At 38.0% G+C, this 27,994-nt stretch overlaps 1 protein-coding gene and 1 long non-coding RNA gene across 2 annotated transcripts in view; both read right to left on the reverse strand.

Moving 5' to 3' along the window:
- Positions 1-27,994, reverse strand: part of CDH2 (cadherin 2) — a 208,059-nt gene that overhangs the window by 132,819 nt on the left and 47,246 nt on the right. The window lies entirely within an intron of this gene.
- LOC119036170 (uncharacterized) lies at positions 1,447-27,878 on the reverse strand. Its single transcript, XR_005079936.2, has 2 exons — positions 14,000-27,878; positions 1,447-5,714 (listed from the first exon to the last, which is right to left on the reverse strand). It is a non-coding gene; the product is annotated as an uncharacterized LOC119036170 (long non-coding RNA).

Consider the following 27,994-nt stretch of genomic DNA (forward strand, 5'->3'; position numbering starts at 1 on the left):
TTTTAATACATATAACACGCAATCATGAGGCAACCGTTGTAGGAAATGTCATTAATTAACAACACATTTTTGGAAAACAATAGGAAACATACAACAAAAGCAATAAAGTAGTTCTAAGTAATTCCATTCCTAGGAATATATGCTCTAAAGATACCCTATAATAAATAAAAAGAAAAAGATGGAAGCATTAACTTGTTAATTTATCATTTTCCATATTAATCAAAAAGTAGAACAAATCCAAAATGATCAAATCACAGAAGAATATTAACAAATTCAAATCTATTGACACAATCTAATATTGTATATTCAATAATTTATGATCACCAAGGCACTGCAGAGGCAAACCCAAAAAATTGTTATTTAGAAATGTACAAACTATGAAATGTCACAATGTACTCTGTAAATAAGAATTAAATAGCATAAACCAACATTTGCTCTCTTGGAGCAGCAATGCTTAAAATAAATGATAAGCTAGGCACGTTCCCTACTCAAGAAAGATCACATGCAAAATTAAAAATTTGCCAATGTAGTACAAGTATGCAAATTCAGAGCATTAGATAATTTTTCCCATGAGCATAAGTCATCTTTCAATGTCTAGCACACATGCCACCTCTTTCAGCTGCTGAATCTCACAGCAGAAAGTAGCATTTGCTCCAACCTCTGTATTTCCAATGCATTCTGCCTACATTTCTCCAGAGGCATTAATCAGGGTCTGTGTAGGGAACCTGCTCTGACTTGCTAGATGGAAGGGAACAGTACCCCTTCACTTCTGAGTCTGCCTCCACAGAGAAAAGACGCATAATTGGTGTTTCCCGGATTTAGCTGTTTGAAACAAAGCTAGAAAAAGAAAACCAAAGAGGCAGCGCTGGAAATGAAAGTGAACAGTTTAGGTTCCCCTCTATACCAATGGGTTATACTAGTCCAAAGAAAATAAAGCTATGCAGTTTTGTTCTTTAAAGAAAAACAAATTCACAATAACATATTCAAATCATCTCCAACCTGATAAGGTTGTATTGATAAATAAAAAAGAAGGATTGGAAATAAATTATCCTAGAAGCTTCTGCAAATACATTCTTATCGAATCTGCAATTCTCTCCATATCTAAAGTACACTGCCCTGCAACTTAAACACATTAAAACAAATTTACTACAAATGGCCACAGAAATAAGAGATACAAATCACTAGTAATTTTCTTATACTCCTATACAGGTTTTCAAAATTTGATAAAAACAGCATTTTTTGTTAATTCCCTTTTATCCAGAGAAGAACACAGAAAGATCACAAAAGAAATCTTGCAAACAGCAAGTCTCAATTTGCATATCCTGTTCCAAAAACTTCTTTTGCACAAAACTTATCCTAAGGAAATAATCGTGGATGTAATAAAGATAAAACTACAAAGATGTTTATTGCAGAATTGCATGTTGGAGCAAAAAAGCTGGGTGGGTGCTAGTACGTGTTCTATGTAAGGATTTTTTTTTCTAATCCTCACCCGAGGATATGTTTTTTTTTTTGTTTTGCTTTTTTTTAAAAATTGATTTTAGAGAGAGGAAGTGGGAGAGAGAGAGGAATATTAACATGAAAGAAACATCAATTGGCTGCTTCTTGTACTTGCCCTGACTGGGGATCAAACCTGCAACCTTTTGGTGTACAGATGATGCTCCAACCAACTGAGCCAGCCATGCAGCCAGGACCAAAAGGACTTGAAAGCCCATTTGTATATTGTACTGCTACATATAATTGAAAAGATATTGAGGAATATTTAATGACACAGGAAAGTGGTCATAATACAACATTAAGAAGAAATGCACAAGTGGTGGGGAGTAAGTGCAGACTACTATACTCGAACAACAATAAAATGATTAAAAAGACCTTACAGGCAAGAAAGGGCTGGAAAGAAGTATTCCAAGTCATGAAAGGCAAGGACCTACATCCAAGATTGTTCTATCCAGCAAAGCTCTCATTTAGAATGGAAGGGCAGATAAAGTGCTTGTCAGATAAGGCCAAGTTCAAGGAGTTCATCATCACCAAGCCCTTATCATATGAAATGTTAAAGAAACTTACCTAGGAAAAAAGAAGATAAAAAATATGAACAGTGAAATGACAGCAAACTCATAGTTATTAACAACCACACCTAAAACAAAAGCAAACTAAGTAGACAACTAAATCAGGAGCGAAAACACTGAAATGGAGATCACATGGAGGGTTAGCAACAGGGGAGTGGGAGGAGGAGAAGGGGAGAGAATGTACAGAGAATAAGTAGCATAGATGGTAGGTAGAAAATAGATAGGGGGGAGGGCAAGAATAGTATGGGAAATGCAGAAGCTAAAACACTTGTGACACATGGACATGAATTAAAGGGGGTATGTGGCGGAGGGGGTGCGCAGGGTGGAGAGGAATAAAGGGGGGAAATGAGACAACTGTAATGGCTTAATCAATAAAATGTATTTTTAAAAATGATTAAAAAATAAAAATACCCCCCCCAAAAGAAATACACAAATGCACATAGAACTCAATCTTTTAAAAAGAAAAAAAATTAAGGTTGAATCCCATTACTCATGATAGTTATGTTCCATAAAGTCACTTTAAACACCAAGTTAGTGAAAATATGTAACAACTGCTCCTAGGAGAGAAACAGAGGATCCTGACAGCCTCTGGTCAGAACACTTTAGTCAACTCATATATTACCTCGTCTTACATGTGGTTCTGTTCAAAGACATATATATTAATGGTTTAAGTCACTTGCCAGTTACATGGTATCTAGAATACCTTAGTAGTTGGCTTTCTACTTAAGATTTTATATCTAAACCTTTTTCCCAAGGTATTCCAGAACTTACCATATTATACTTGCCATTTTAAACCACACACATACCCCAGACTTGCGTAGCTTTGTCATATGACCCTTGTCGCTATTTATGTGGCCCTCCTGACCACACATACCTTAATTTTCATCAAGCCATGATAAAGGCAGTGGTAAATTTTCCTGCCTTTCAAAGTCATCTGCACCTGTATGCGTTTCCTTAACAGAACCCTATTAACTTATATTCCTCCAAAAGCCATCTGGAGACTTGACCGTGACCACACCTGTGATTTATAAACAAATACACCCCAACACATTTGGGAATTTAATCTCACCCATTTTAATACCTATGCACGTATTAACGTGAGTAAAGTGTTATGTTGGCCTGAAATAGCAGTTCTTGGGATTCAGAGTTTTCAGAAGAGAAAGAACTGATTGAATTACAAGAATAAACTTTTCTGGAATCCAGGAAACTAAATTGTGGAGAATGAAGCATACAATAGTTTACCAAAGTCCACCTGAAACATGAAAGGGTTTCTCATTTCCCTGACTGCTTAAGAAGGATTCCAAATACATGAAAGTAGAATAATGACTTCATGCTACAAAGACTTCCTACTGGAGCCATTATGAAAACCCTATCGAAGCCAAAATTAGCCACCTGTACAGCTGTTTCAGTTTTTCTCTGCTCTTTCCATTTCGACCCGCGTGCCCCTTCTATTTCTCCAAGTGCTTAAGGGGGAACCGGCGATGAATGTGCGTGGTGACGAGCTAAGGCGTATTCCCATTTCCCAAGGCCCACAAGTCAACTCACCATTATCGTGAACCTGAAACCTCTCTGCAATGAAACTGGCCTGTGTCTTAGTTTTCCAGTGAGAAGACAGAGCAAAACCTAGTGGTTCCCCTCTCTCTTTAGGGGAATCCATTATATTTTCCATAAACCACAGAATGGTGACTTAATTTTAGTGGAATAAGATGTTATTGTTTTACTTTATTAAATGGAGAACTGAAATCCCAAGTGTTTGGAATTGACTGACTGAAAAAATGCCTAAAGAATTAAGAAATGAAAAACTTCAAGCATAGGCTGGGCATGCTGATCCATCTCTGCAAAATCATTTCCTGAAATGTTTTGTTTTGTTTTTTTTAGCTTGTCCTAACTAGAAACACAGAGGATAATACCACAGACCAATACCCTTGCTCTCCGGTCCCATATACGTGGGCCTGCAGTCACGGCTGTGGACCCTGTGCAAGACGAGAGACCCATTTCCACGTCAAGAATCTTACAGTGAATGACAGTAGGTGGAACCTTGCAGAAGAGCAATTGCAGAGTAGATTATTACGTTTTACATGAATATGCAAATTATTCCTTTGCCTTTTTAAGTCAAGACTTAGACATTCAATGTAAATTAAATATAGAAAATCTTCAACCTTATCTTGTGGTTTAGAATTAATTAATACTTAGAGGCCTTATTTATCTGGTTTATTTGTGGACAAGGTGGCAAGGGGTGGGAGTAATGACCTCAAATTACTTATCCAAGAAACTGAAATGGAAATTAGGAGGAAAATAAAGTATAAAATAGGTTATTAGTATATAGTGAGCAATGTTAAATACCTAATAATCCTTAACATTGCAACTGAAACTGGTCTTAAGATCATAAAAAAATCACAGCATAAATTTCAAGTCAGATGAAATACATAATACATACACCAGAGCTGATTATAATCATCAAAACTTGATTTGCCTAGAAAGCGCTCCCTGTTTTCACTAGTTACTTAATAGTGGGTACATACAGCAGGGGGAACTCAGGAAAATAGCACTTAAAGAATAAATGAAGGGATACAAGTCTGCCATAAGCCCAACTGATACCTTTACTGTTTTAAAATTTTTTTTGGCTCTGTCATATGAAAATGGGCTACACACTGAGAATCCCAATGGCCCAGGAAAACTTGGAACAACACTCTTTCCAGAAAACTCTACCAGCTATGGCCAGTGGCATGGTGTTCTTGCAGCACCTTCTTGATGCCGAGTGGCTGTGATTATTCCATCTGTCTCTCCAAGATAAAAATCAGTTCCAATCAGCTGTATTATTGATTTTGGTTACTGAAACTGATTTATAATGAAGGAAGACTATAAATAATATTATCAGTAGTTTTTTTTATTCTGTTGGTACCAAATACAGTGAATGTGAAAATATTTACCATATTCATTAAAAGGTTTCCAAAATAATTGCTGGTAAAGAAATGAACTGAAACAAAATTAATTGAAAGTGCACAGGTATTTGTTCCATATCATAGAATTTGGTTACATGAAAGCTGAGATTATAACTGTTGATATCTTGAAATCAAGGGCCATTTACAGATAAAAGTTAATTTTCAACTTTCTTCAAACATACTTTTAAAAACTATAAAGTGATCCAAGAATTTAAGCTAAGGGCTTCATACAGTGTATTCCTTTCCCTTACGTTGTGAAGATGTTATCAAGTAGCAATAGTCCTAAAACGGGGTCATGAGAATAACTAAATTTATCCTCATCCGAGTAAGATCACTCTCATTCTTGTAGTTAGCATATTGAATTAAACATACTTCAATAGGAAAAAAGTTAACTACCTACACTCATATATACGCAAACACTAATTCACCCTAATGAAGTATACTCAAATAAAGTTCACTCCCTTCCCGGTTCACACTGTGATTTTTTGAAAAGTTGTATTACATTTGTTGGAGAGAATTTTCCATGGTAAAAAAACACTTGACCCGGAGCCAGGAGTCCAGGGTTACAATCCTTCTTATACTAGGCATCCGATGTGCGTCCTTGGGCAAGTCATTCAATCTCTCTGGACCTCGCTTCCTTCGCCTGCAAACTGAGAAGGCTGTGGTTGAAAAGCTCTGAAGTTCCATCCTGTTCTAATAACCTACGAATCTGTGAGAGAGAAAGTTCATAAATATTCCATAATCTTCCTTTTACCAAAACGTTACTTCCAAATATAGATAACCTTTCATGACACAAAGCAAATGTTATGACAAGGTACTTTCCAATTAATGCAAATTTTAAAGTTACTATTTAAAACAATTCAAAAATAGAGCAGACTTTATCAAGATGTTGTGATTTTGGATATTTCAGAACACAGCATAGGGAACCACATGCCAATCAAAAAAAATGTGAATGAAGTAATTAAGCATGAAATTTAGAGAGTTCTGGAATACTTGCAAATTCCTTCTATTCCTTTCAAAAGAGGTTTTTCGAAGAAATACAGTGACGTCTTATCAAACAGACCCCATCAATTAGATATATTTAAAGTTTTAAATTATTTTTTTCTCCAATCTTTAAAGAAAAGTTCTATCTCACAACAGAAAAATTTATATCAGTTATTCAGTAAACCTTTTTTTTACTCTCTTTAACTTTAGGGGCATGGCCCATGTCACAGAACTCTTTGATGAAAAATGAAAATTCAAATTTAGAAAATTATTCAGCCTGGTCAATGCAGAGTCTTTAAGTAAAACTATATTCACATTCATTAATGATGTTAAAATACCAAAAGTATCCTACGATATTTTATAAAGAGGTTTTAAAACAAACCTTCAATACAAATGGGTTCCTGGTTAACTTAAGTCTTACATGTCTTAAACTGGGGAAAAGAAAACAAAGAAAAAACCTTCCACTATGTGGATTCCTGAATTGAAGATTTATTAAAAGCATTAACCAGAACTTTTAAGAGATGAAAATTGAGTAGAATACATTCTCTTAAATAGTATCCTCAAGATATTACTTCATTCACAGGGCTTAGTCACAAGCTTTCCGCTCCGAGATTTCGAGTGTGAGATTCTTGAAAAATCTTACTTCCTGCCAGCAGTCAGTTACCATTAGCATATGTGGGGTAAGAAACTGTTACATGTATCTCATGGGCATCAACTAACCAGGGTATTTTTTCCTCCTAGACAGGTGGTTTGCACTTACTTCTTCATCTGAGATTGAAGAAACACTATCTATAGAAATTATCCACAGTTATAAATGTATGGATATGATTTTTTTAAAAATCACGTACACGTAACTACTTAACAGCGAAGCAGTCCACAGGATGAGCCAGTACTCATCCGTTTCTGCGGCTCAGAGCATCTGCGCCATTTCACGGATTCTTGTTTCTGGCTTAAGCTATTCTTTTTAAAGCTATTTTCCTACATTAATGGTAAGTATCGGAGATAGCAGCATTTAAAAAAATCACATTCAAGTCCTTAAAATAATTTATAATTTTGACTTAGCATCTCTAATTGTATTAATTATATCATGGGTAACATGAGAGTATTACTTACAATATATCTAGTTACGAAAGTGTTTTAGTTAAGATTATTTGGGATATAAGCACAAAAATCAAAACTATGCACAAAGAGGCAACCCAGTAAATCACTGATTAGAAAACAGGTGCGCACATGCACACAAAACTAAACATTTGTTTCCAATTCTGTGATAGTTTCTTAGATGATAAAATATCTTGAAAATAGTAAAACTTGAAAACCCCACAAGTCTGACAATTAAAAGTAGGCAAAAGTAGAATGTAGCACTTGGTACATTTGTTATAATATGCTTCATAAAAATTTAGCACCATTTTAGACTATAAAATCAAAGTTAATCAAGAATAACAGGTTATCTGGGGCAAGGCACCTAAGGAAAGGAACCTAAGTCCACAACACCTCATGCTCAGTACCTACAGATACTGTGTTTGAAATGCTGAACAATTAGTCAACGGTGGGTGTGACAGGAAGTCCTAAATGAGAGAGGGCCTGTATATCAACACAGAAGCCCCCAAACTGGTGAGCATCACAACCCAGGAAACTTTCAGGCACTAAGACCTAAGGACTTACAAATGACACAACACCAAATAAGAAAAAGCCCAATGCAAAAGACTAGAAGAACTGACTAAATGAGCTAATAGGATTAACAAACATATGGTACAATACTGATAAAATATTGGTACAAACCATGCATTCACAAGGAGAACTCAATTCCTCTAATGCTTAGGTGTTACAAATAAGCATATGAGTTCTTCCCAATTGTTTAAAGAGGTGGTCAGTAAAACAGAGCGGCAGGAAAGACTGCAGAAGGCCAAAAGGCAGCTGTCAAAAGAAGTATGTTTCTCTTTGAGGTAAAAAAAAAATGCAGGTTTTTTTGCATTTTAATTAGCCAGCCTGGGAAAAAAAAAAACAGGTGAAGACTACTAATTATCACCTTCCAGCTTCACTAACACTCTGTAGCCTAGCAAAAGCGTGAAAAGAGGATGAAAAAAAGAAAGAAAAAAAAAGAAAAAATGTCATACCACTCCAGGCCATTAAAAAAATCAAGGCCTTCTCCAGCATCCTTGCAACAGAGACTGCTCCACTTATCTTCAAAGAGCTTTCTTGTTTACAATACAAATCTTCCCCTCTGCTACAAATTAAACCCGATTATCTGGTGAACAGTTTCCACAATAAAACCTGGTAGACAGTGGAAGCAGTGCCCTTTCCGGTTCTCCCCCTCCATTTGACAGTCTGCAGGTTTCCAAAGTGAAAACCACCCTTACTTACCCCATTAACACATAGGTGTTGAGAGGGCATGGAAACCCCTGGGAAGATCAATGGCTTCATTTTCCTTGGACCAGGTTATTGGGACAACCTCTAAAATCTGAAATAGTGCTGAAAACTCCCACTTGCTTATTAGATCCATAAATCTTAAAACTACTATGGGAAACATAACTATCTAGTTAAAAGCATCATTAACTCTTTCTGGTCAATGGAATCCACAGTCATTGGTATATCTAGTCCACAATGAAGGACAAACTGCAAATATTCAATTAAACAGATCCATCTGCTGCGATAGCAAACAGATGAAATGCAATCACGTACACTTGAGGTCTGGCCAATTCTACCTCACCCTGAAAGACCGGGGCTAAGCTTTTAATCAAGCAGCTGCTCAGAGAAACATGTGTGTCTCTTTCACAGTCAAACACAGCGCCCATCCAAGGAGGACTTCCAGAAAATCAGGTTTATTCTAAGTCCTCAGGATGCATTTGTACATGCTGAATATACACAAACCACAGTTACAAAAGCACAAGCTCCTGTTTATTCTATGGTAATATTTTGCAGTAGGTATACGAATTATCAGAAGGTTTTAACTAGCCACGTTCTATTGATGTGAACTCTGCTGTGCAAAAAGATTAGAGGCACTTTTAATAAAACAAGGTCACAATGAGAAGAGAATAGCTTTCCCCAAATTATTAACTTAAACTAGATGCTGGAGTAATGTCTAAACAAATAAAGTTTTCCTTTTTTTCCCTTGGAGCCTGTAGAAATCCATTTACCTGACCAGTTGAGAAATGCAAAATAATGAACCACATCCACTCACACGTCAACAGGCTTTGTTTTTGCTGAACATTAAAGCATACTTTGACAACACGACCGCAATTCTCCAGTACTAAAAGCGGTATGATTAATCTTATTAAACCGGCATCTGAACCATGGCCACATGTGATGGGAGAGTAATTAGAGTGCTAATGGCATACACACTGTATCTACAGACTCCTACTTTGGAGCTCAAAAGAAGAAAAAGAGGAAGTTCATTTTTGAAACGAATTAATTTGTATTGGCCTTGAAGTGCCAATACAAATTAAGGAAAATTTCCATAGAAACGAGATTCCTATGCAGAAAAATACACATTTTGGGTACACTGGCCTGTGGTCTTAAGTAGTGTTTTTCTTTCGATTTTTAACACTGTTAAGGGGCAGAAAAAAAGTGTTACTAATGGACAAAAAACTAACCAGGAAATAAGCGAGGCACCACCTGATTCTAAGAGGGGGGTTCCTCTACTTCCTCCCATGTAGGAGTAAGGGGCAGTGCTCCCCCTCCCACACGGGCCGCAAAGGGCTTCAGGAGAGAGGTTCACGGAGCTTAAGGGAAAGGAAGAGAGCCCTTCGGCTATGTCTCCTTCTAAGCATTGTGATAATAAACAAAACAAAATGAGGGGGGAGATATGGAATGACCATCTAAACAAGACATTTTGGACAATTTTTCTTGAAAACTAGGGAAGGATTTCTTATTGTAAATCCAACAACACTCAAGACAGAACCGAATCTTAGCTTCCAGGTGATTTCACAAATAGCTGGTGTCAACATCACTTTGTCACTTGTCTCTACTACTTTGCAATGTCACTCTGAAAAATAATCTTCCATGGTGAGATAATCAGATCAGGAAGAAAGCTTTTACAGTTTATAAAATTATGTGTTCTTATTATCATTAAAAGTACACAAACAGTGTCAGCACTTACAGGGGGTTGTTAATTCCTCTTTCACATGCCAAATAGTATTTTCAAAAATGCTAGTTAACAAACTCTATCTCCTTCCTTTTTGAATGATGGGCCAAGAATTTATACACCAAACTTCTGGACAGAATCATTTTTGACAGAAGGAATTGTCATGGCAAGAGTATACAAACACAGGGCTGTATGGTGTCCCTTCTTGAGATGAGGCAAAAGGCAATGAACTTGCTACACTTAGGAGTTTATTTCCTTTCTGGACCGTGAACTTGATGTTGCCCGAGTTAACACACAAAATAAGAACATACTCAAACTGCACTAATTACACACAGGGGCCTCTGCTGTTATCTCCACTGGGTAACAGTGTCCTTAGGTTAATTCTGCTTGGTTTCAGTGTCAGCCAAGGACTAACAACCGGCATTTCCCTGTTAAGACTATCGGCCACATTCTTTCACTGCATCAATTATTTCTTGAAGAAAGATTTTTGCCTTGGTTCCCCAGTGCATTTGCATCTGCTCTGCAAGTTAGTTCACTGATCTACCTAAGCAATAGTAGGAGCTACAGAAGGAGAATGAATAACATATGGTTGTCCCTCAGTATCCATGGGAGATTGGTTCATGGGCCCTGGCAGACACCAAAAGCAAAGATACAAAAGTCCTGTATATAACACGGTGTGGTATTTGCATACAATCTATGCACATCCTCCTGTATACTTTAAACCATCTCCAGATTATCTATAATATCTAATACAGAGTGTTATGGAAGTAGTTGTTACCTGCATTGTTTATGAAATGACAAGAAGGTCTGTGCATGTTCAGTACAGACAACTACCCTATACATAGCACACATCGGCAGCAATAAGATGACGTTTAAAAAATATTTCCATCCATGGTTAGTTAATTCCACAGATGTGGAACCCAGAGACACTGAGGGCTAACTACACATGCTATCAACGTAGGGCTAAAAAGGCTTCTGTAAGCTATAGTTGATATAAGGCAAGAGAGAGGTGGCCAGTCTTAGCCAAGTGAACAGCACAAGGCTGGCTTATGGAACCTAAATCATGCTTCTCCAAAACGTGGCTTCTCTTCACCAAGCCCGTCTACATGGTCCATTACATAGCACGTGCATCCTTCTTTTCTGAATTCTGCTGCAGTAAATGAGATTCACTTTTGCACTTATGTCATGCATTTATGTTGGGTTCATCACTATCCTTCTTTGGACAGCAGAAAAGCAGCCTCAGTCTACCTCTAGCTCCTCAAGAGCATGTATAGTTGGCTCTCCACATCAAGCTGAACTGGTTCAGCATGGCAGAGAAATTGAAGAGAATGGTAAGGGCAGCACACGCTGATCTGACAGTGCAAGTCCCAAGTCCCTTCTTGCCTACTGTTCTAAGGGGAAGGTAGCTCTTATCAACTTTCCTATCAAGCCCCAAGGCTAACCTTCAGTGGCTCACCTGGCCTACTTACAGGCCTTGGAAACAGACGAGACAAATACTGCCAGGGAAGGAACAATAGAGCAGGACTTCTATTATCAAATCTCAAAGCCTCACAGCTGGGCCTGGGCCTCACCCTTCCTCCTGGAGCCCGCCTGCTGACCTAGATGGAGACACAGCTGAGCTGGTGAGTGGCACCGCAGGTACACACGTGCCCCTTGCCCTTGCCCCAGCAATGAAATCTCACAATCCTTCTTTTCTCCTTGGTTTCATGTGGATTCTGAATGTTACTTACTGTAAACTTGAAATAGAAGTGGCTTTTTAAAAGGTTGAAAAATATGTATTTGAGCTAATAACACCATCCACATTTAAAGGAAAAAAAGAAATAATTCTGTGTTATAATTTGTGCCAGCCAAAGAATCTTAGGAATTATCTAATCAAGACCTATCATTTTATAAATGAAGTATCCCAGGTCACAGAGGCAAGTAGTGTGTCTTTGAAATTAAAAACTGAATTCTCAGATGTCTCAATCTGCCTGAAACTTTCTGAGTGAGAAAAGTCAAATGCAGGCAGAGAGAAAACTAATCGTAAATGTCAGAGGTGCAAACTGTGATTTAACTTCCTATGCTCTCCATTAGTCATGGAGACTAAAAAAAGGGTGTTTACTTTCTTTAAGCCTAGTTTACTAATCCGCAACATGGAAAGACAAAGAATTTGAGACAGATGATCTCTAAAGGTTTTCTTTTTTTCAGATCTAAGTTCTGTGACTCTTTACCAAAAGAAAATAATAAAGTGTAACTAGCTCAAATGCTTTTACGATGATTAGTTTCAACATTTAAGCTAACCAAGTTTTACAGGTACACACTTAACTTCATGTATTTTATTTCCCAACTTCTACCACACATACATATTTTTATATCTACAAACAAAGAAGGACAGGTTGACCTTAGCACTTGAGGGTAACAGACCATAAGCCTGCCGATTAGCTGTGAAGTGGTAGCTATATTTAGCATTAAAGGAACGCACTATCAGTGCACTGCAAGTATTTGGAAAGTTTCGGCATCAGCAGATACAGCATGAATCACGTCTGTGTCACTACCCGAACACTAGTCTAATCTCTTCCTCGATGTCTCCAGAGCTGGTTTATTTCATATTTCAGCTCCCCGGTCACAGACACTCCAATGAACCAAAATAAAACCTTCTGACTTTCTGTACTCATTGTCCTCAAATGGGTTAGTGATGTCTGGCCTGCAGAATTCCACGCCCTGGTCTTAAGGAGCAGAAAAATGTCCATGCGACTCTCGGCAGAGAGGACACCAAAGGGCCAATGAAAAGGCCACTCGAATTCCTCTGAAGGAGGCAGGGAGGTGATGGATTCAGCACAAGTCTGTGAAGTTCATTTAAAACTTCACTACAGCTCCAAACACTTTTAAAAGGAATTAACAGGCCAGATACGAAAAATAAGTAAGTTTCTGAAGACTACATCTTGGTGCTCCTTTGGTCATCTTTAATATCCAATAACCTTTACTTCCCTAAAGAAGAGCATGGGGCCTCGTATAATGTCCTCCAATTGGGAACTCAAGATTTATTTTAAAAGAAAAAAAAACTTCCTGGAGATCACTACCCACGTTCAAAGTAGCAGATTTTCAAACATGCAGATCAAAGCCCACATTCTGAGACCCTTATCTCGCAGACTGGTGAGCAAACACCACAGAGCCATTAAGAGAGTGATGGGGGTGGAAGACTGGGTGGGGGTAAGCAAAGGAGGGGCACATGGGGACCTCTGCAATGGTGCCAGCAATAAACATAGAGTTCAAAACACAGAGGACCCACTAATTCTCTTAAGGATGAAAAGCCAATGCAGAGAAACAACACAGGAAAGAAAAATCAAGGATGCTAAACTCATAGAATGAAAAAAATGTTAATACATTCATCACTTTTGCTAAAAGTTAAGAATACTAGAAGACTGGGTTAAAAAGAGGGAAGTATTATTCACAGAATACGAAGACAGTAAATATTATTTCGACATAATCTATATCAGGCCTTGAATAAAATACAGAATCTGAGTGCTGGGTTGCCAACAAATTATATAGATTCTCTAGCAGTACTGACCAATGGAAATCCGACATGAGCTCCATGTGTAATTTTAAGCTTCCTGGTAGCCAGTTTTTTTTAAAGGGTAAAAAAGAAATAAGTGAAATTAATTTTTAATGGTAAAATTTGTTTAACCTGACATATCCAAAATATTATCATTTCAATATATGAGCAATATATTTAAAGGACATGTTTTACCTTCTTTTTTTTTTATACTCAGTCTTCCAAATTTAGCCACATTACAAAGGCTTGAGAGCCACCTGTGGCTATTGGCTACCATACTGAACAGAACATTTAAATACACGCACAGTTTGAATTGTCTCAAATGTAGAATTGTCAAAATATTGTGAAAAGCCAAAATAAAAGGAAAACAAAGATAAATAAGAGGGCACATGCTCACCAAAGATGTGGCACAAATATTCTCCGCTGCCTGAGGAGGGAAGGCGAGATAGAGATGAGGCACAAGCAGCAGGTGATGATTTAAATGTACACAGCACATAAAACTTCACAGCTATGGGGACAGAAACATTTCTACTGCAGGCATTTATATGGCTCTTCTTCCTCAGAATCCTGGATGAGCAGGATTTATAAAAATACTACAGAATTAGTCTGAAAAAGAACAGGGAATACGCAATATATTCCTTCAACTTTTTAATGATGACTCCTGGTATATATAAAGTTAGTCCTCATAAAAGACCGAGGAGTGATTTACACAAACCCCAAGAAGGCATAATTAAAATATGCCCTTTCCTTTAAAAAAAAACTAAGGGGAAATTGACAGTATCTTTAAAGGGAAAAAGATTATGTAAAACAAGAGCAGTACTTTGGAAAGAAGTCTGATTTCATAGCTTTTAGTAGCATCATCCCCAGTCCAACAATTAAGATGTTGGGTAGAACAAGAGAACCAGATCCTAAAACGTGTCCGAATGCCGCAGGCCTCCATGCACACACGACAAACTACTCCCACAGATTCTACAGCATACAGCCAGTACAGAAACACGTATGCAATAAGAAAATAAAACAAGGGATTGCATTTTTCATAACTAGATCACTTAAGTTTTTATCTGAATTTATTTCTTAACTGACAACTGATTGGCAATAAAATAGGCTTTATATCCATTTAAACTGTGTTCTTCTTTAACTTCAATGGCATGTAGCCGTCAAACATGGATTTTTAATCATGATTCACATACCAAGCTATACATAGTTCAATGCTGACATTAGCTAGGTTTGGGGCCAGTAAAATCTGTAAGTTACCATGTTATGAGAGGGTTAGTTACGGGCCCTGGAAGTTTTGAGATCTTGAATTTGTTATATGTCATTACCTTAGGGACGCTGCAATCTTTAGCTCAATTTGCTCATCTTTAAAAAAAATAAACGTAACACTCTACATCTAAATTGCAGACTTCTTTTATAGCAGAAAACAAATATTTGAGAAATATCTTACAATGAACAGTGTTAAGGTTTCCCTTCTGCATTTCAAAAATGTTCAGGCCCCCAGTGGTTCTCATTTATTTTCCTACCCCACCTGCGGAAGGGATATGACAAACCCTAAGAACATATAGGGCTCCTAACTAGTCACGTCAAAGGGTAAGTGCCAACACAACACTTTCTCTTTTGGAAGATGCATCTTGTCTATTGAAATTCACTGAGTCAATAATGTTGGAATGCCAAGAGTTTCCAGCCTTTACTTGAAGCCTGGGAACCAATTTAATATCCTGGAAAGAACTGGGGTTACATAGAGTAACTGGCCCCTGGGCAGCAGTTATAGCTGAATTATTTTATTGAGGTCACTCATAACCTAGATCCCCCACCCACAATGTGCCCCCGCGATCACTTCCACTAGAAGTGCCTGTGGGAGAGAAGCAAGAGTCATCATTTCTGCCCTATTCTTCAGACCCGCCGAACTAGAAGGCGCAGCAATGTCTCCAGCATGAATCATCATGCATCGCGCTCCTCTGGGGCTTATGCTCAGCACCTATCAGTGACCCGGAGGGGGAACCAAATTAGTCAGTCCTTTGGATTCTCCAACACAGGCCAGGGTTTCCTCCTGGCTGGTGACCAAGCTTCCTACTGGTCCCTTGGTATCTTTCTCAGGAAACTTCCTGATGTCAGAGGCCCTGACTGCGACATCTCGATGATCAATCTGTGGGCCACTTTGGAACCACGCCAAAACCACCACTTCACCTGGCCAGTTTATCCAGTCTGCTTAGAATATCTCCATAGGCCTACGTGAATTAGAATTTCTACAATGACTGTAAGTGACAGAACACGTGAGATATCTGAACTCCACTTCGCCTTCTATGTTCTGATGTAGATTCGTCAAACACATCAAGAAAACAAGTAAACTCAATCTCAAAAAATGAGAATATTGAAATTCTGTTAGGTCAGTTTGTTTCTCACACTATATCCTTCCCCAAGAAGACTTGTCCTTTATTGCGACACTTTTGGTGTTAAATGGTGATAATAATTGTTTCTTTAATGCAGTGGTTCTCCACTGTGGGTGATTCTGGCAATCTTTGGCGACATTTTTGGTTGTCAGAACTGGGGCATCTAGTGGTATGGAGTGGATGCTGCTAAACACCATTTAACACCCACACATCAAAGAACTGCCTGGTCTAGAATGTCCACGGCGCCAAGGTAGAGAAACCTGAGTTAAAGTCTTTACTAGACAAACTCTTTGAAATTGCACTTATTTTTTAATCCAAATGACCTAGATTTGCTGGCTGAAAAGGATGATTTGTTAGGAAGTGACCACAGGGTGATAAAGATAGGCTTTAAAATTAAAAAAAAATCTGAACTAGATAACTTTGAAACATAAGTATCTATAAGGATGAAGGTGATAATTCATGGTATATTTGCATAATGTTTTAAATGTTACTAACCACTCTAACTTATTTTCTGCTCAAACTCTATGTGTTATTTTAAATACCCCTTTGATGAACCATTTTGGGTCTCACTACATGGATTGAACTTAGTACAAAGAAAAGTTTCTCAAGAAAATATCTATTTCATAGAATGAATGACCAGGCATGCGCCTATTTTAGAAAAGAATTAATTCCCAAAGGGCCAGACAATCAAAGGAATAGGTACCAGAGGTTACTGACCTTGAAGCTTTTCATATAAAACCAATCAATAACAAAGGCTATATGCTTCACAATTTCCCAAACTAGCCTCCTATTTACTAACAGTTTTCCACTATGTCTCTGTTTGTCTTTGATCCGAGCACACAATCAATAACCCAGCAGACACTCATGGTCTGAATGATTCAGAGTATGACCTCCTGACTCCATGAACCAAACCATGTCTTACCAAAGGTAACTGAGTTACCTGAAAGAGTTAACAGAGCATAGCTGAAAGAAATAACTGTTAGTAAGAAGAACCTATCTTAGGGATGAAGTGGAAAGGATCAGTATTCTATCTTTTTAAAAACTAGAGTACTCAAATTTTGTAGGTGGAGGAGGGTTCATTAATCAGCTTCATCTCCCACAACGGCGCCCACAATCGTGTTTATATCCTCTCTCCCTTCTAAATTACAATATGTTTGAAAGAAATCTTCTAAATTTCAAAGTTTGCAAAGTGGCTTGTTTATCTTATCATTTTTCTCATACTGTTATTTAATATCCCCATCAAATCAATATTGATTGCTACTACCAAAAGGGAAGCAATGACACTCCAAGGAAATCCATTCACCTAATTGTAAAAACCAAAGTGACTAAATAAGGTTAAGTGAGACTGGAAATACCGACCTTGAATTAAGTGAACTAAATCTATATGGTCAGACACGTGATCCAAGGGGAATATGGCTGGAGGAAAAATATACAACTGGGACAAATACTGACAACCAGCAGGTTAGGGAACTGCCACCTAGGCTGGCCACCTGGCCCCTCACCCATAGAGAACACGCTACTGTAGCGCTGGCCACACCAACCACTTCACTTGTGAGCCAGTTCACGGAGATTACATGTCAGTGCTCCTAGAATGCAAAAGAAAGAGGCTTCATGCTGTGTAACCCAGGGCCCAGAGCCTAACATCTCTCTACATCATACATCTTGTTCATGAAGAGTTTCAACTACCAAGAAGGGGCTGTAGCCTTAAGGTAAGATTAGTTACACACACATGTGCACACATCCTGCTGCTATAGAATGTGGCTTTCAACATACTGACCCTTTGTTTTATGCTGTGCTATTTTTAAGATAAAAGTGACCAGTAAAAGGATAATCACAGACCTGAGGGGAATCTCAGTAAACCACATAGTGCAAGCCCTGCATTTTACAAATAAGAAACGGTCACAGTGAGAGGACACGCGTAGAAAGCCGACACTGCAGTCCGTAGGTGAGCTGACCCTGAAACCCAAGTTTCCTGACTCTCGGACTATTGTTCTTCCTATAATAGGTTAGGCTGCCTGTCACCTAAATAATAGCACAATCCTGAGAAAAATTTTAAGAGCTTTTTCGTGTACCCTAACCTAAGCCCTTTGACTTAATTTTTTTTAAAGAGCAAAGAATAGTGATGCTTTATCTCCATCTTTATTTAAATTTTATCTGTCCTCCTGCCAAGTGTAGGGGAACAGAGACTTCTTCCTTTCCTGTCTTTCTCCACTGAGTCCTGCTTCTTTCCCTCAGTGATACAATTCTATCATTCAAGAGGTGTCTGCATGATAATCAATATTCACATATATCTATGTTAAACAGAGAGCAGACCAAGGTTGAAAGAAGAGTACGACATGAAAGGCCAGACATGCAATAAAAACGAGTTAGGAACAAATGCTGACTGTGCCACCAATGTTTTTACAGCCAAGCAAGGTGCTCCATCTTCTGTTGTATGTACGACATTTAGTAACAGCAACATTGGTCTTCACTCTTTCGATGTAATAAAAAACAATCAACCTATTTCAAAAGAAGACTGTTAAAAGAACAAGTTCCAAAGATCCCATTAAAGAAAATGCACAAAACAAAGAAAAAACTAGATGAGCCAGTGTTCTTTGCTGTTTTATAGTGCAGTACATTTAAGGTTGGATGAGTGCTTTGTGTGTGTGTGCTCTGTGTGTGTGTGTGTGTGACTTTAGGTTGGGAGCAATGTGAAGGTCATACCAGGTTTTGCTGTGTTTGGCATTTTAAGAATAAAACCCAAACAGTGCACCTAAGGGAGGCTTAGCCTGTATACCTTAATGGTTATTGATGTATTCCATTACTTTGTATTAAAACTGGCCTTTTATTTCTTAAGATCGTTCATTCTACAAAGTCCAGAAGTTAGAGTCTGATTAAACAGCAAACTTAAATCTCAATCACTTAAGAAAGGATTAATTCTTCAATTACTAGTTAAAAGTTACTACCTAGCTAAATTATTAGCTAAAAGTATATTTTGTTACGTTAAAAAAAGAACCTTCCAAATCTTGAAAAAACCATTAATTACATAAACATAGTTTTCCCCCTCATTCCTTGACATGACTAACTGACAACAATGGGGGTAACTTCCTCACCCATGAGAAAATTCAATGCCAACAAATAATCCCAGGAAAATAAAGAATTCGAACCTTTGAGAAAATTTTCTCACATTAGCAACCAGGGAACATAATGCAGAGCAGACTGAGTAAATGAGAGGAAGAGACTTTTGGGCAATTTCTCTGGTGCTTTTCACAAAATAAAACCACTATCATCAAGGCCGGCTTTTCACAGGGAGGTACGCACAACCATAAAAAGAAAGCTTAACGCCAGAGTCTGTGTCCAGTGCATTTCATATCTCACGCACTGCCTGGAACAGGACCTCCACTTAAGAAAGCTTAATAAGTAGTTGAAATGAATGAATAAACAGAATATTCAAGAAGTAATCAGATACTGACCACCCCAACCTGCTAAGAAACAAATGGATTTCCATCAGTAATTAAATGCCGTCTACTACACAACCAAATTCCTCAGAGATTAAAGTTCTGGGATTTGAGATCATCAAGTTTTCCAACTGAAGGAGGTATGAATAATTTATAAAGCATTTGATGATGACTTAATATTGAGCAATATTGCATGGACATTCAATAAATGATCTACAATAATGCAAATACATTAAATGGGATTTTTGCAATTTAGATACACTAAGTATATTGTGCCCTAGGACAGAAACTATAACTCAATATTCATTCTCACCTTCTTTCAAAGTAAGAGAATTTTTAGCTGGGTCCAGTGCAGCTCAAAATAAAGAGTCACTTCCCTGCCTTTCTGCAGGTTGCTGGGCCTCAAAAGAAACCTCTGGCCAATGGGATGCCAGGGTGTATGTGCAACTTCCAGGTCATGGGGGGGTGACTGTCTCTGGGAGCAGGGGCTGGACAGGCAGGGGAGAGCAACGGGGGAAAATGGGGACAACTGTAACTGAACAACACTAAAAAATAAAAAAATAATAATAAATAAAATGCAGGTACATCTCTGCCTTTCTGTTGCTTAGGCTGCAGACTTGACGGTTAGCCATCTTGACTGCAAATGAAGACAATGGTCTAGGAAGGCAAAACGATAACCAAGAAGGAGCCTAAACCTTTGAATGACCTCATGGAGCAAAGCCATCCTACCTTCCCCTGAATGCCGACTTCTAAATGGTTACCTGTGAGAGCAATAAACTCATTTCTTATGTTATTGTTATTTCTAGTTCCTGTTTCACAGCATTGAATTTGCATATTACCTAATTCATAAACCAAATGGACTTTTTAATTATCCATACGTACTTGGGCTAAATTATATCACTCTCTCACATACACAATGAGGAACAACAGACAGACACACAACAGTCTGCAGAATGTGTATGTGTGGGGCCCAGTCATTTTGAGATGGCATATCACAGGGATAGGTCCAACGTATTTCTTAAATGCCCTCTCCCGGATGCAGGTTCCTGGACTGGATGCTTTAAAACATGACTAGTTGAGAACTTGAACAAAGCAATTACAGAATATTCAATAATAGAAAAGAAACAGATTGTGATAAGTTGTATATATCACTTAGTTTTCTTCAAAAGTCTGGCTGTTACATATTTCTAAATATAAAACAAATATATGCCTGTTTATGACCAAAATTGATATTTCACCCAACAGTACACGGCTAGACAGCCTGTGTGTATGTAGAAAACAAACAGGACCATAATAAAGAAGACAAATGAGCCGTAATATAAAAGAACTAGATATAAAAGGAAGGCATGATTTATGCCCAACTCAGACAGAAAACCTATGGAACTTCATCGCACCATCTATCCCGTCCTAAATTGCAAACCTAAGAACAAAAGAACAGTAAGTAAAGAAATACTCAGACGTAACATTTATAGGACATCCCAGACAGACATCACTCAATCAAGAAGATGTCTTATCATTTTTATTTCCTTTGATAACCTTTTTATTTCCCCTTGATAATTTCCTGATTAGAAAATTCAATTGTTTGGGAAAGGTTTCAGCCCTTCTCAAGAAAAAGCCCCTTTGGCCACAGGTGTTAACTTTTTCTCATGGAATGTGGCTGTAACCATAGGCACTGTGACAACTTACAGCTATTAGGCTCATTATGAGTCAAGGACAAATAGAGAAACCCATGAAACCATGGGGAAACACTAATGTTATTCTGTGCACTTTCACATAAGTATCCGGTACTTAGAATGTGTTTCACCCAATGACCAGCTTTAAATCAACTAAAAACGCCCACAAGAAATCCTTAGCCTTCTGGTTACTGCGGGGTAAAAGGTCAATAGAAAACACCTAAATAAACTAAATTGTCCAGCACATCATTACAAATGACATGTGAAAACATGTGAATGTTTTCTTAAAGAAACACATATTTTCATCTTAACCACTCTATTTAAACTAGTCTCAGGGGCCCCAGAGACTGCCCATTCACTGAATGCAACCTTTTCATTATGTCTCATTTTTCTTGGCCTCCCTGCAGTATTTTAGCTCCTTGGTCACTCCTTCACTCTGGGGGTTTCTCTGTCTGTAGCTTATGTTGTACCGATTTCCCCTCTGACCTCCTTCGGCTCCACGTCACGGGTCCCACAGTTCAGTCCTCAGCACTTTTCCTCTTCTCTGGATTCTGGCTCCAAAGCACCAATTCTAACACGTGAGAGCCCCAAACCTTTTCCCCAAATCTAGGCCCAAGTCACTGCTGGTTAATGTCCTCCCCTAGGTTATCTTCACAACAATCAACATTCTTTACCCTCTTTCATTAATCCAACAGGAATCTACTGAGTATTAACTGTGTGCTGGGATTAGAGTTACAGAGAAAAACAAGGTCACTGTAGTGCTACGAAATGAAACCACACTCATTAACGAAACCACCAAAGGTTTAACTGGGGACAGGAGAGCACGTATCCCAGTGGCTGTGCACACAGCTGTACGCTTGGCCCGGGTTCTGTAAAAAAATCACGAGCAGCCAAGTTAGCTGGGCAGAGTGGGAAGGAGGAGGGAGAAGGGTCAGAGTGACGTGCAAAAGCGTGCAGCTGAGGGTGTGCAGGAACTGTACACGCTTCACTCAGCAAAGCAAGAGCTAAGGTTTTAGGAGAGGAGGATGTCTTCCCTCCCACTCTTGAAATTTGGTCTGGGGCTTATTTCAGTTAATGGTACCGGCGATCTTCTAGTTACTTACAGTCACAAAAATCTTATCTTTTATGAAAGATTTTATTTATTTTCAGAAGGGAGGGAGAAAGATAGGGAGAGAAACCAATGTGAGAGAGAAATATCCATCAGCTGCCTCTGGTATACGACCCCACCAGGGACCAAATCCATAACTAAGGAATGTGCCCTGAGCGGGAACTGAACCAGTCACCCTTTGCTTTGCTGGATGATGCCAAACCAACCGAGTCACACTGGTCTGGGGTCTACTTACATCTTAAAAGTCTTGGGCTCCCTTCTACTCCTGGGACTGTATACCTGAGAAACACCCAGCAGAAAATCCCAGTTGGTTCATCTGCTTCATTCCGATGTGTTCATGCCAAGCTCAAATGCCACGACTCCCAGAACCCTTTCCCAACCTCCACCAGACAGAAAAAAATCACTACTTCCAGGAGCCCCTACTACTTCTACTATGTTACCTGTGCTCCACAACTCCATGTTACGAACACCTGACAGAGAACAAAACTACTTCTATGCACATTTGCACTACAGCGTTTGTACACACCAGGTGCTCAAAAATGCTTTTTCTCCAAGCAGATTTTTTTTGGTTTCCTACTCGTCTTTACACTGACTCTTATTACCTCGATTGTTCTAACAATCTCATTTTACCCTATTAGCAAACTCAACATAAATTAAAGTAGCTAAGCTTTTATTTTTAATTAATGGCTCCATGGAAAAAGGAGGGCCCCCTAGAGGGCCTCGGCCATCTGCAAAATGCCTTCTGAGTCTAGAATTCTACTCCTCCGTCTTGTAAACTATGGTTACCTAAAAACTGTTAGTACTAAATTTTCTCATTATACAACACTGAAAATAAACTGTTTTAAATCAATACCTTATAAGGTGATTTCTTCAAACTTTCTTAATTTGAACTCTTTCAACACACTAGAAGTCACGTGCTTCAATTCAGCCTTGCCTAAGAATATAAGCATTGTGTTATGACACCAAGTAAAATAGAAACTAGAAAACAGAAATTCTCCAATGGGCCTCAATTAACTGTGTTATTTAAAAACAAGTAATTTCTAGTAAATAGTATAACCTTGATTGAGACAGACTTTTTCATCTAAAACAGTATTAGGATATTGTTAGGTCATGATGAAAGCTTATAAAAATACATTAACAATAGCCAATGAGGTAACAAATTGAGTTTTAGCACTTTACATAATAGATCAAGTTTCAGGCCTCAGGTCTGCCGATCTTGATGAAAATGTTAGCAAACTGATATCCCAAATACTTTAAAACACTCTTCCAAATATATAAATATTTTTTAAGTTAAGATGAAAACAATTTAAAGTCTCACTAAGAGCGAATCCTGAGCGAAGTATAACTCAGAAGGGAAGTACAATAGATTCCAATTTGTTTTATTCATGCTGCATATAAATGAATTTAGAACACTTAATTGACAGATCACCTCTCTGATCCTACGATAATCCATATACTTTCCACAAGCATGATGCGAACCTGTGGGCATATTTTCACTAAACAAAACACTTTACTCAAAACCATTTATCAGCACTCATGTGATTAAGCCATAGATTTTAACTGAAGCAGCAGTATTTTGCTGATACTCAATTTTCTTTCTTAACTCACATGATTTCTCTCTTCAGCAGACATGACTTTGGAATGTACCGGCGAGTTAGTTTTGTGGGGCATGTTTAAAGAGGGCTCAAAAGCATTGCTCCATCCCAAGTAATAATGAAAAAACTCAAACATAACTTTGATTGAGCTTCGAACAGGGGGGGGGCAAGTAAAAAAAAAAAAGACACCTTCCTAGACCAGCAGTGATGCTTAGAAGGGAATTGGAACACAGACTTCATTACATGGCATTGATCTCACTAAATAAAGGGTTCTGACTGTATTGATCAGCTAGTAGGAAAACTCCTAGCTGCTGCGGGACCATGCCCGATGTGAAGGCCAGTGCACTGAAGAAGGAAGAGCAGAAAGCACTTTTGTTCTCCAGCAGGCACAGAGCAGCGCTTTACACTAAGTGGTAGATTAACATGATTAAAATAGTAGACAGCATTCAGTTAGACAACAGGCAGGGAAATAAAACTTGTGTTAAATTCAAAGAACTCACAGTTTTTAAAATGATGTAGTAAGAAGTTAAAGGTAAAATGATTTTGAGAAGAGGAATATTTTCTTTGCATATTTCTAAGCAGAAAAGCAATTTCATCTCCTTAATAGTTGCTCCTTTGAAGCCCCCCAAATAGGTCTGCAGTGATTTTTTTAAACTCTGAATATGCAGCAGCCTCCCCCACCCACCTTGTCACTTTCCATATCTCTGTGAAATGATGCATGCAGGAAGGGGTAAATCCAAGATTAATTTTAAGGTTCGTTTTGTACATCTGCTCATTTTCATTTAGAAGGACATAATTTTCTTTAGTCAAACTCAATTTTCATTCAAACTAAGCCTGAATATGTTTGAACTGATCTTACTGCAATAAACTATTGCTGCCAAAATTTACAGCAGGCATTAATCTCAGAAAAAAAAAGAGACACTACCCCTTTATCCCGGTTTTCAGAACACAAATTAACCATGTGTTACCAAACTTTGTCAGCATCCATATTTACACTTGCAAAGACCTCTCGACTTTGAAATAAATAAAAGGGACAATTAGTCGTTTTCCTAAATATCAGCCAAGGGCAGAGTTCCAAAAAGCCTTTCCACCTTTTCTCCCAAATCCAAGGGGTTAAGTGCTCTGATGCACTGCCATATTTACTCAGTATTTCTCTACCATTGCTACTCCGTATTTCAGTATGTAATGGAGAAGACAATGATTAGCATTAAATCACTACATTAATCTCTCCAATATTTCTTGTCTTTTCAACTTCACTGACTAAGAATGACTAAAGTATGACTCATTAAAAGATATAAAGTAATTGCTGCATGTAGTTCAAGGCTGGGGCGTGAAATCCTGCCCAGGGACTGCATTCGAACTTGACTGCAATCCCAGTCTCGGTGCAGTCCTGACCGGGGTTCTGCAGGGCACTGTCTCGGGCAGGTTGCTATGTCCTCCAGTGCTCGTATTACAGAACACACACCGCCTGTTCACTGGGCTGCCTCTGAAATTTTAAGGTAATTATTTGAAAGCAGTATCAGATACACATATAGTTACTTTAAAAGTTAGCTGGGATTTAAATTCTAATATCTTTATGTCTACTTTATCAGGCAAATGACATAGTTGTAACATAGATATTAAGGACTTCTTGTTTGGGGAGAGACTTCTACTTTAATATTTATGTTTCAGTATATGAAGTATGAGAAAACTCTGTAAGTTCCTTTCTCTGAAGGTCAAGAAGCCAGAAACCTGGCACATTACTGTACAGTCACCGATTCATTTAACCAATAGTTGCAAAGTACCTACTAGAATGAAAAAGGGGCTGCCACCACTCTATTAATATTGACTGTAAAAACTAGCATCTGCCAGCAGTGAATCCAAGGAAGAGAGGGGTAGAAAAGAGTACGATTCAAACAGCCTATTTTATTCGTTAATTTGTCTTCTTAAAAGGGGGGCCAGGATTGGTAGAAATATGTTGGGGAGGAGAAGGAATGAGACAGTAACCCCAGAGCTTGTTTTCTAAGAATGGTCTTCCCTATCCTACTCATTTATTCAATGTAAATACGAAATGTGAATTGACTCGATTTCTGAAAACACTTCATGTTAAAAACAAAGTTGTAAAGAAAAAAATCCTCAGTCATCATAATGAACATTTATTTAGCTTCTACTTTTGGACGGATTTTGTCCTAAACATTTTGTAGATATTAACTCATTCACTCATCCTAACCGGCACGCAAGACAGGGACCATCTTTATCCTCAGTATCTGAAGGAAACTGAAGTGGTTAAAGCTCAAGTCTGATTTATGTCCTACAGTTCACACTCCTCATTACAAAATACACACATTTTTGCATTTAATACTTGGGGGTGTAAAAAATATTCGAGATGTTTTCATCATTTTCCTTAATTGTAAATTGAAAATATGCGGCAAATAAAGAACAGGAGAACTTACCTGAAGTACAGTAGTTTTACAGGTAAGGAGCTAGAGTCTATGGTCAACTGCATTGCCTAACACTTTGAACTGCTCAGATGCAGGAAAATATTCCATAAAAATGAGATTGTAATGGTCATCTATTGTTATTCTAAGAAAAGATTCAGACGCATGTTATAAAAACAGTACAAATATTTTTATTTTGAAGACTGGCATCATTCTGAGAAAAATGGACTTAGATATCATTATTGCTCTATTACAGATTGTCCACAAATAGACATAACATTTAAACAGAACAATGGGGGAAGGTAATATGACTACATAGTAAAACCTTTAAAAATCAAAATGGATCATTTCTCTAAACTATAATACAGTCTATATAATCTAGTTTCGGGTGTCATGTGGCCTTTAAAAACACGTAATTTTCTATTTACTATCTGGGGGCTTGTGCAAACTCCCCCTACCTTTTCGGAATCTCTTTACTCAATTCCTTTAAAATGTATATAAAAATCTACCCCAACTAGTTGTTATGATAATAAAGCTAACTAACACATTTATAGCTCCTAAACTAGTATCTGGAACTCAAGTACATTTGGTACTCATAAAAACACAAAATGTAGTCAAAGGTTTCTAATCTCTCTCTACAAATAATTTATCTAGAAAAAAATCTTACTGGGCAAGATTCTCTCCAATGTTCTAATCTCTTAACTAAAGAGAATGAGTGAGTGACCTTCATCTTTGATTTTAAACATTATTGAGTGCGCTGTGCTTGACCTGAAAGACAGATGTAAGTAAGACACAGGCCATCCTGGCAGAATTGCCAGACTAGTGTGGAAAAACAAACTTCCCAGAACTGAAAGGTAGACAGAGGGAACCAGGTGGTCCTGGAGACCCATATCAGAATAGGCAAGGACACGGCAGTGTGACCTGATGGTGCAGCCAGCAGCCATCAATAATAGTTCCATATGACTAGTGTTCAAGAGGTCCACAAGGGTGACGGGCCAAAGGAACTGCAGGGGCACACCCAGGGCCAGATCGGAGACCTTAAAGGCCAGGTTAGGCAGCCAGACTGGCACTTTCAGGCCCTTAGAGGTCCATGGTGAGCTCTTACACAGAAGAAACACATTATCTGCCTTGTATAAAGAATTCCAGCAGCACTCTAGACAATAGCTTAGAGAGAAATTATACTATAAAGGAAAACAAAAAGATCAGCATTGCTCTACATATTAAATCATTTTCTTTTTTAAAGAAAAAAATGACTGTCAAGTTATCCAATCCACTAACCTGACATGGGAGAATAACACTGAAATCTGCAGGGCTTCTTCCCCAGCTCCTATGGGAGCAGTTACGGATTTAGTTCATGGATTCAACTTCAGAGTGGCTTGGGAATTCGTAAGCTTCCCTCTAATAACAGTAAATTTAAATTCTGGTAGCCATAGTGACAGGTTATTCTAGTTCTATCAAAAATTTGGAAAGCAGCCATCAGTACAAGGCCCTGAGGCCCAGAGAAAATACTTTCTTCATAGTGAGCAATGGTCAAACCAATTTACCTATTCAAAATCCAGTGAAGGTTTTATTTAGCATTATTAAAATAATCATCATTCCACGTTTCAGCGAGGAAAATAATCTAGTCACGGAGCACCAAGACTGATTACAATCTAGCAATTTAAGTCATGCCAAAAAACTGTTGTATATATATAACATATATATGGACATATGTATACTCACACACATTTTACATGTATACACACACATATATATATATCTGTACACACATATAT

The sequence above is a fragment of the Artibeus jamaicensis genome, unplaced genomic scaffold (genome assembly GCF_021234435.1).
Source record: "Artibeus jamaicensis isolate MK-2021 breed Jamaican fruit bat unplaced genomic scaffold, CSHL_Jam_final contig_354, whole genome shotgun sequence".
Taxonomy (NCBI): Eukaryota; Metazoa; Chordata; class Mammalia; order Chiroptera; family Phyllostomidae; genus Artibeus; species Artibeus jamaicensis.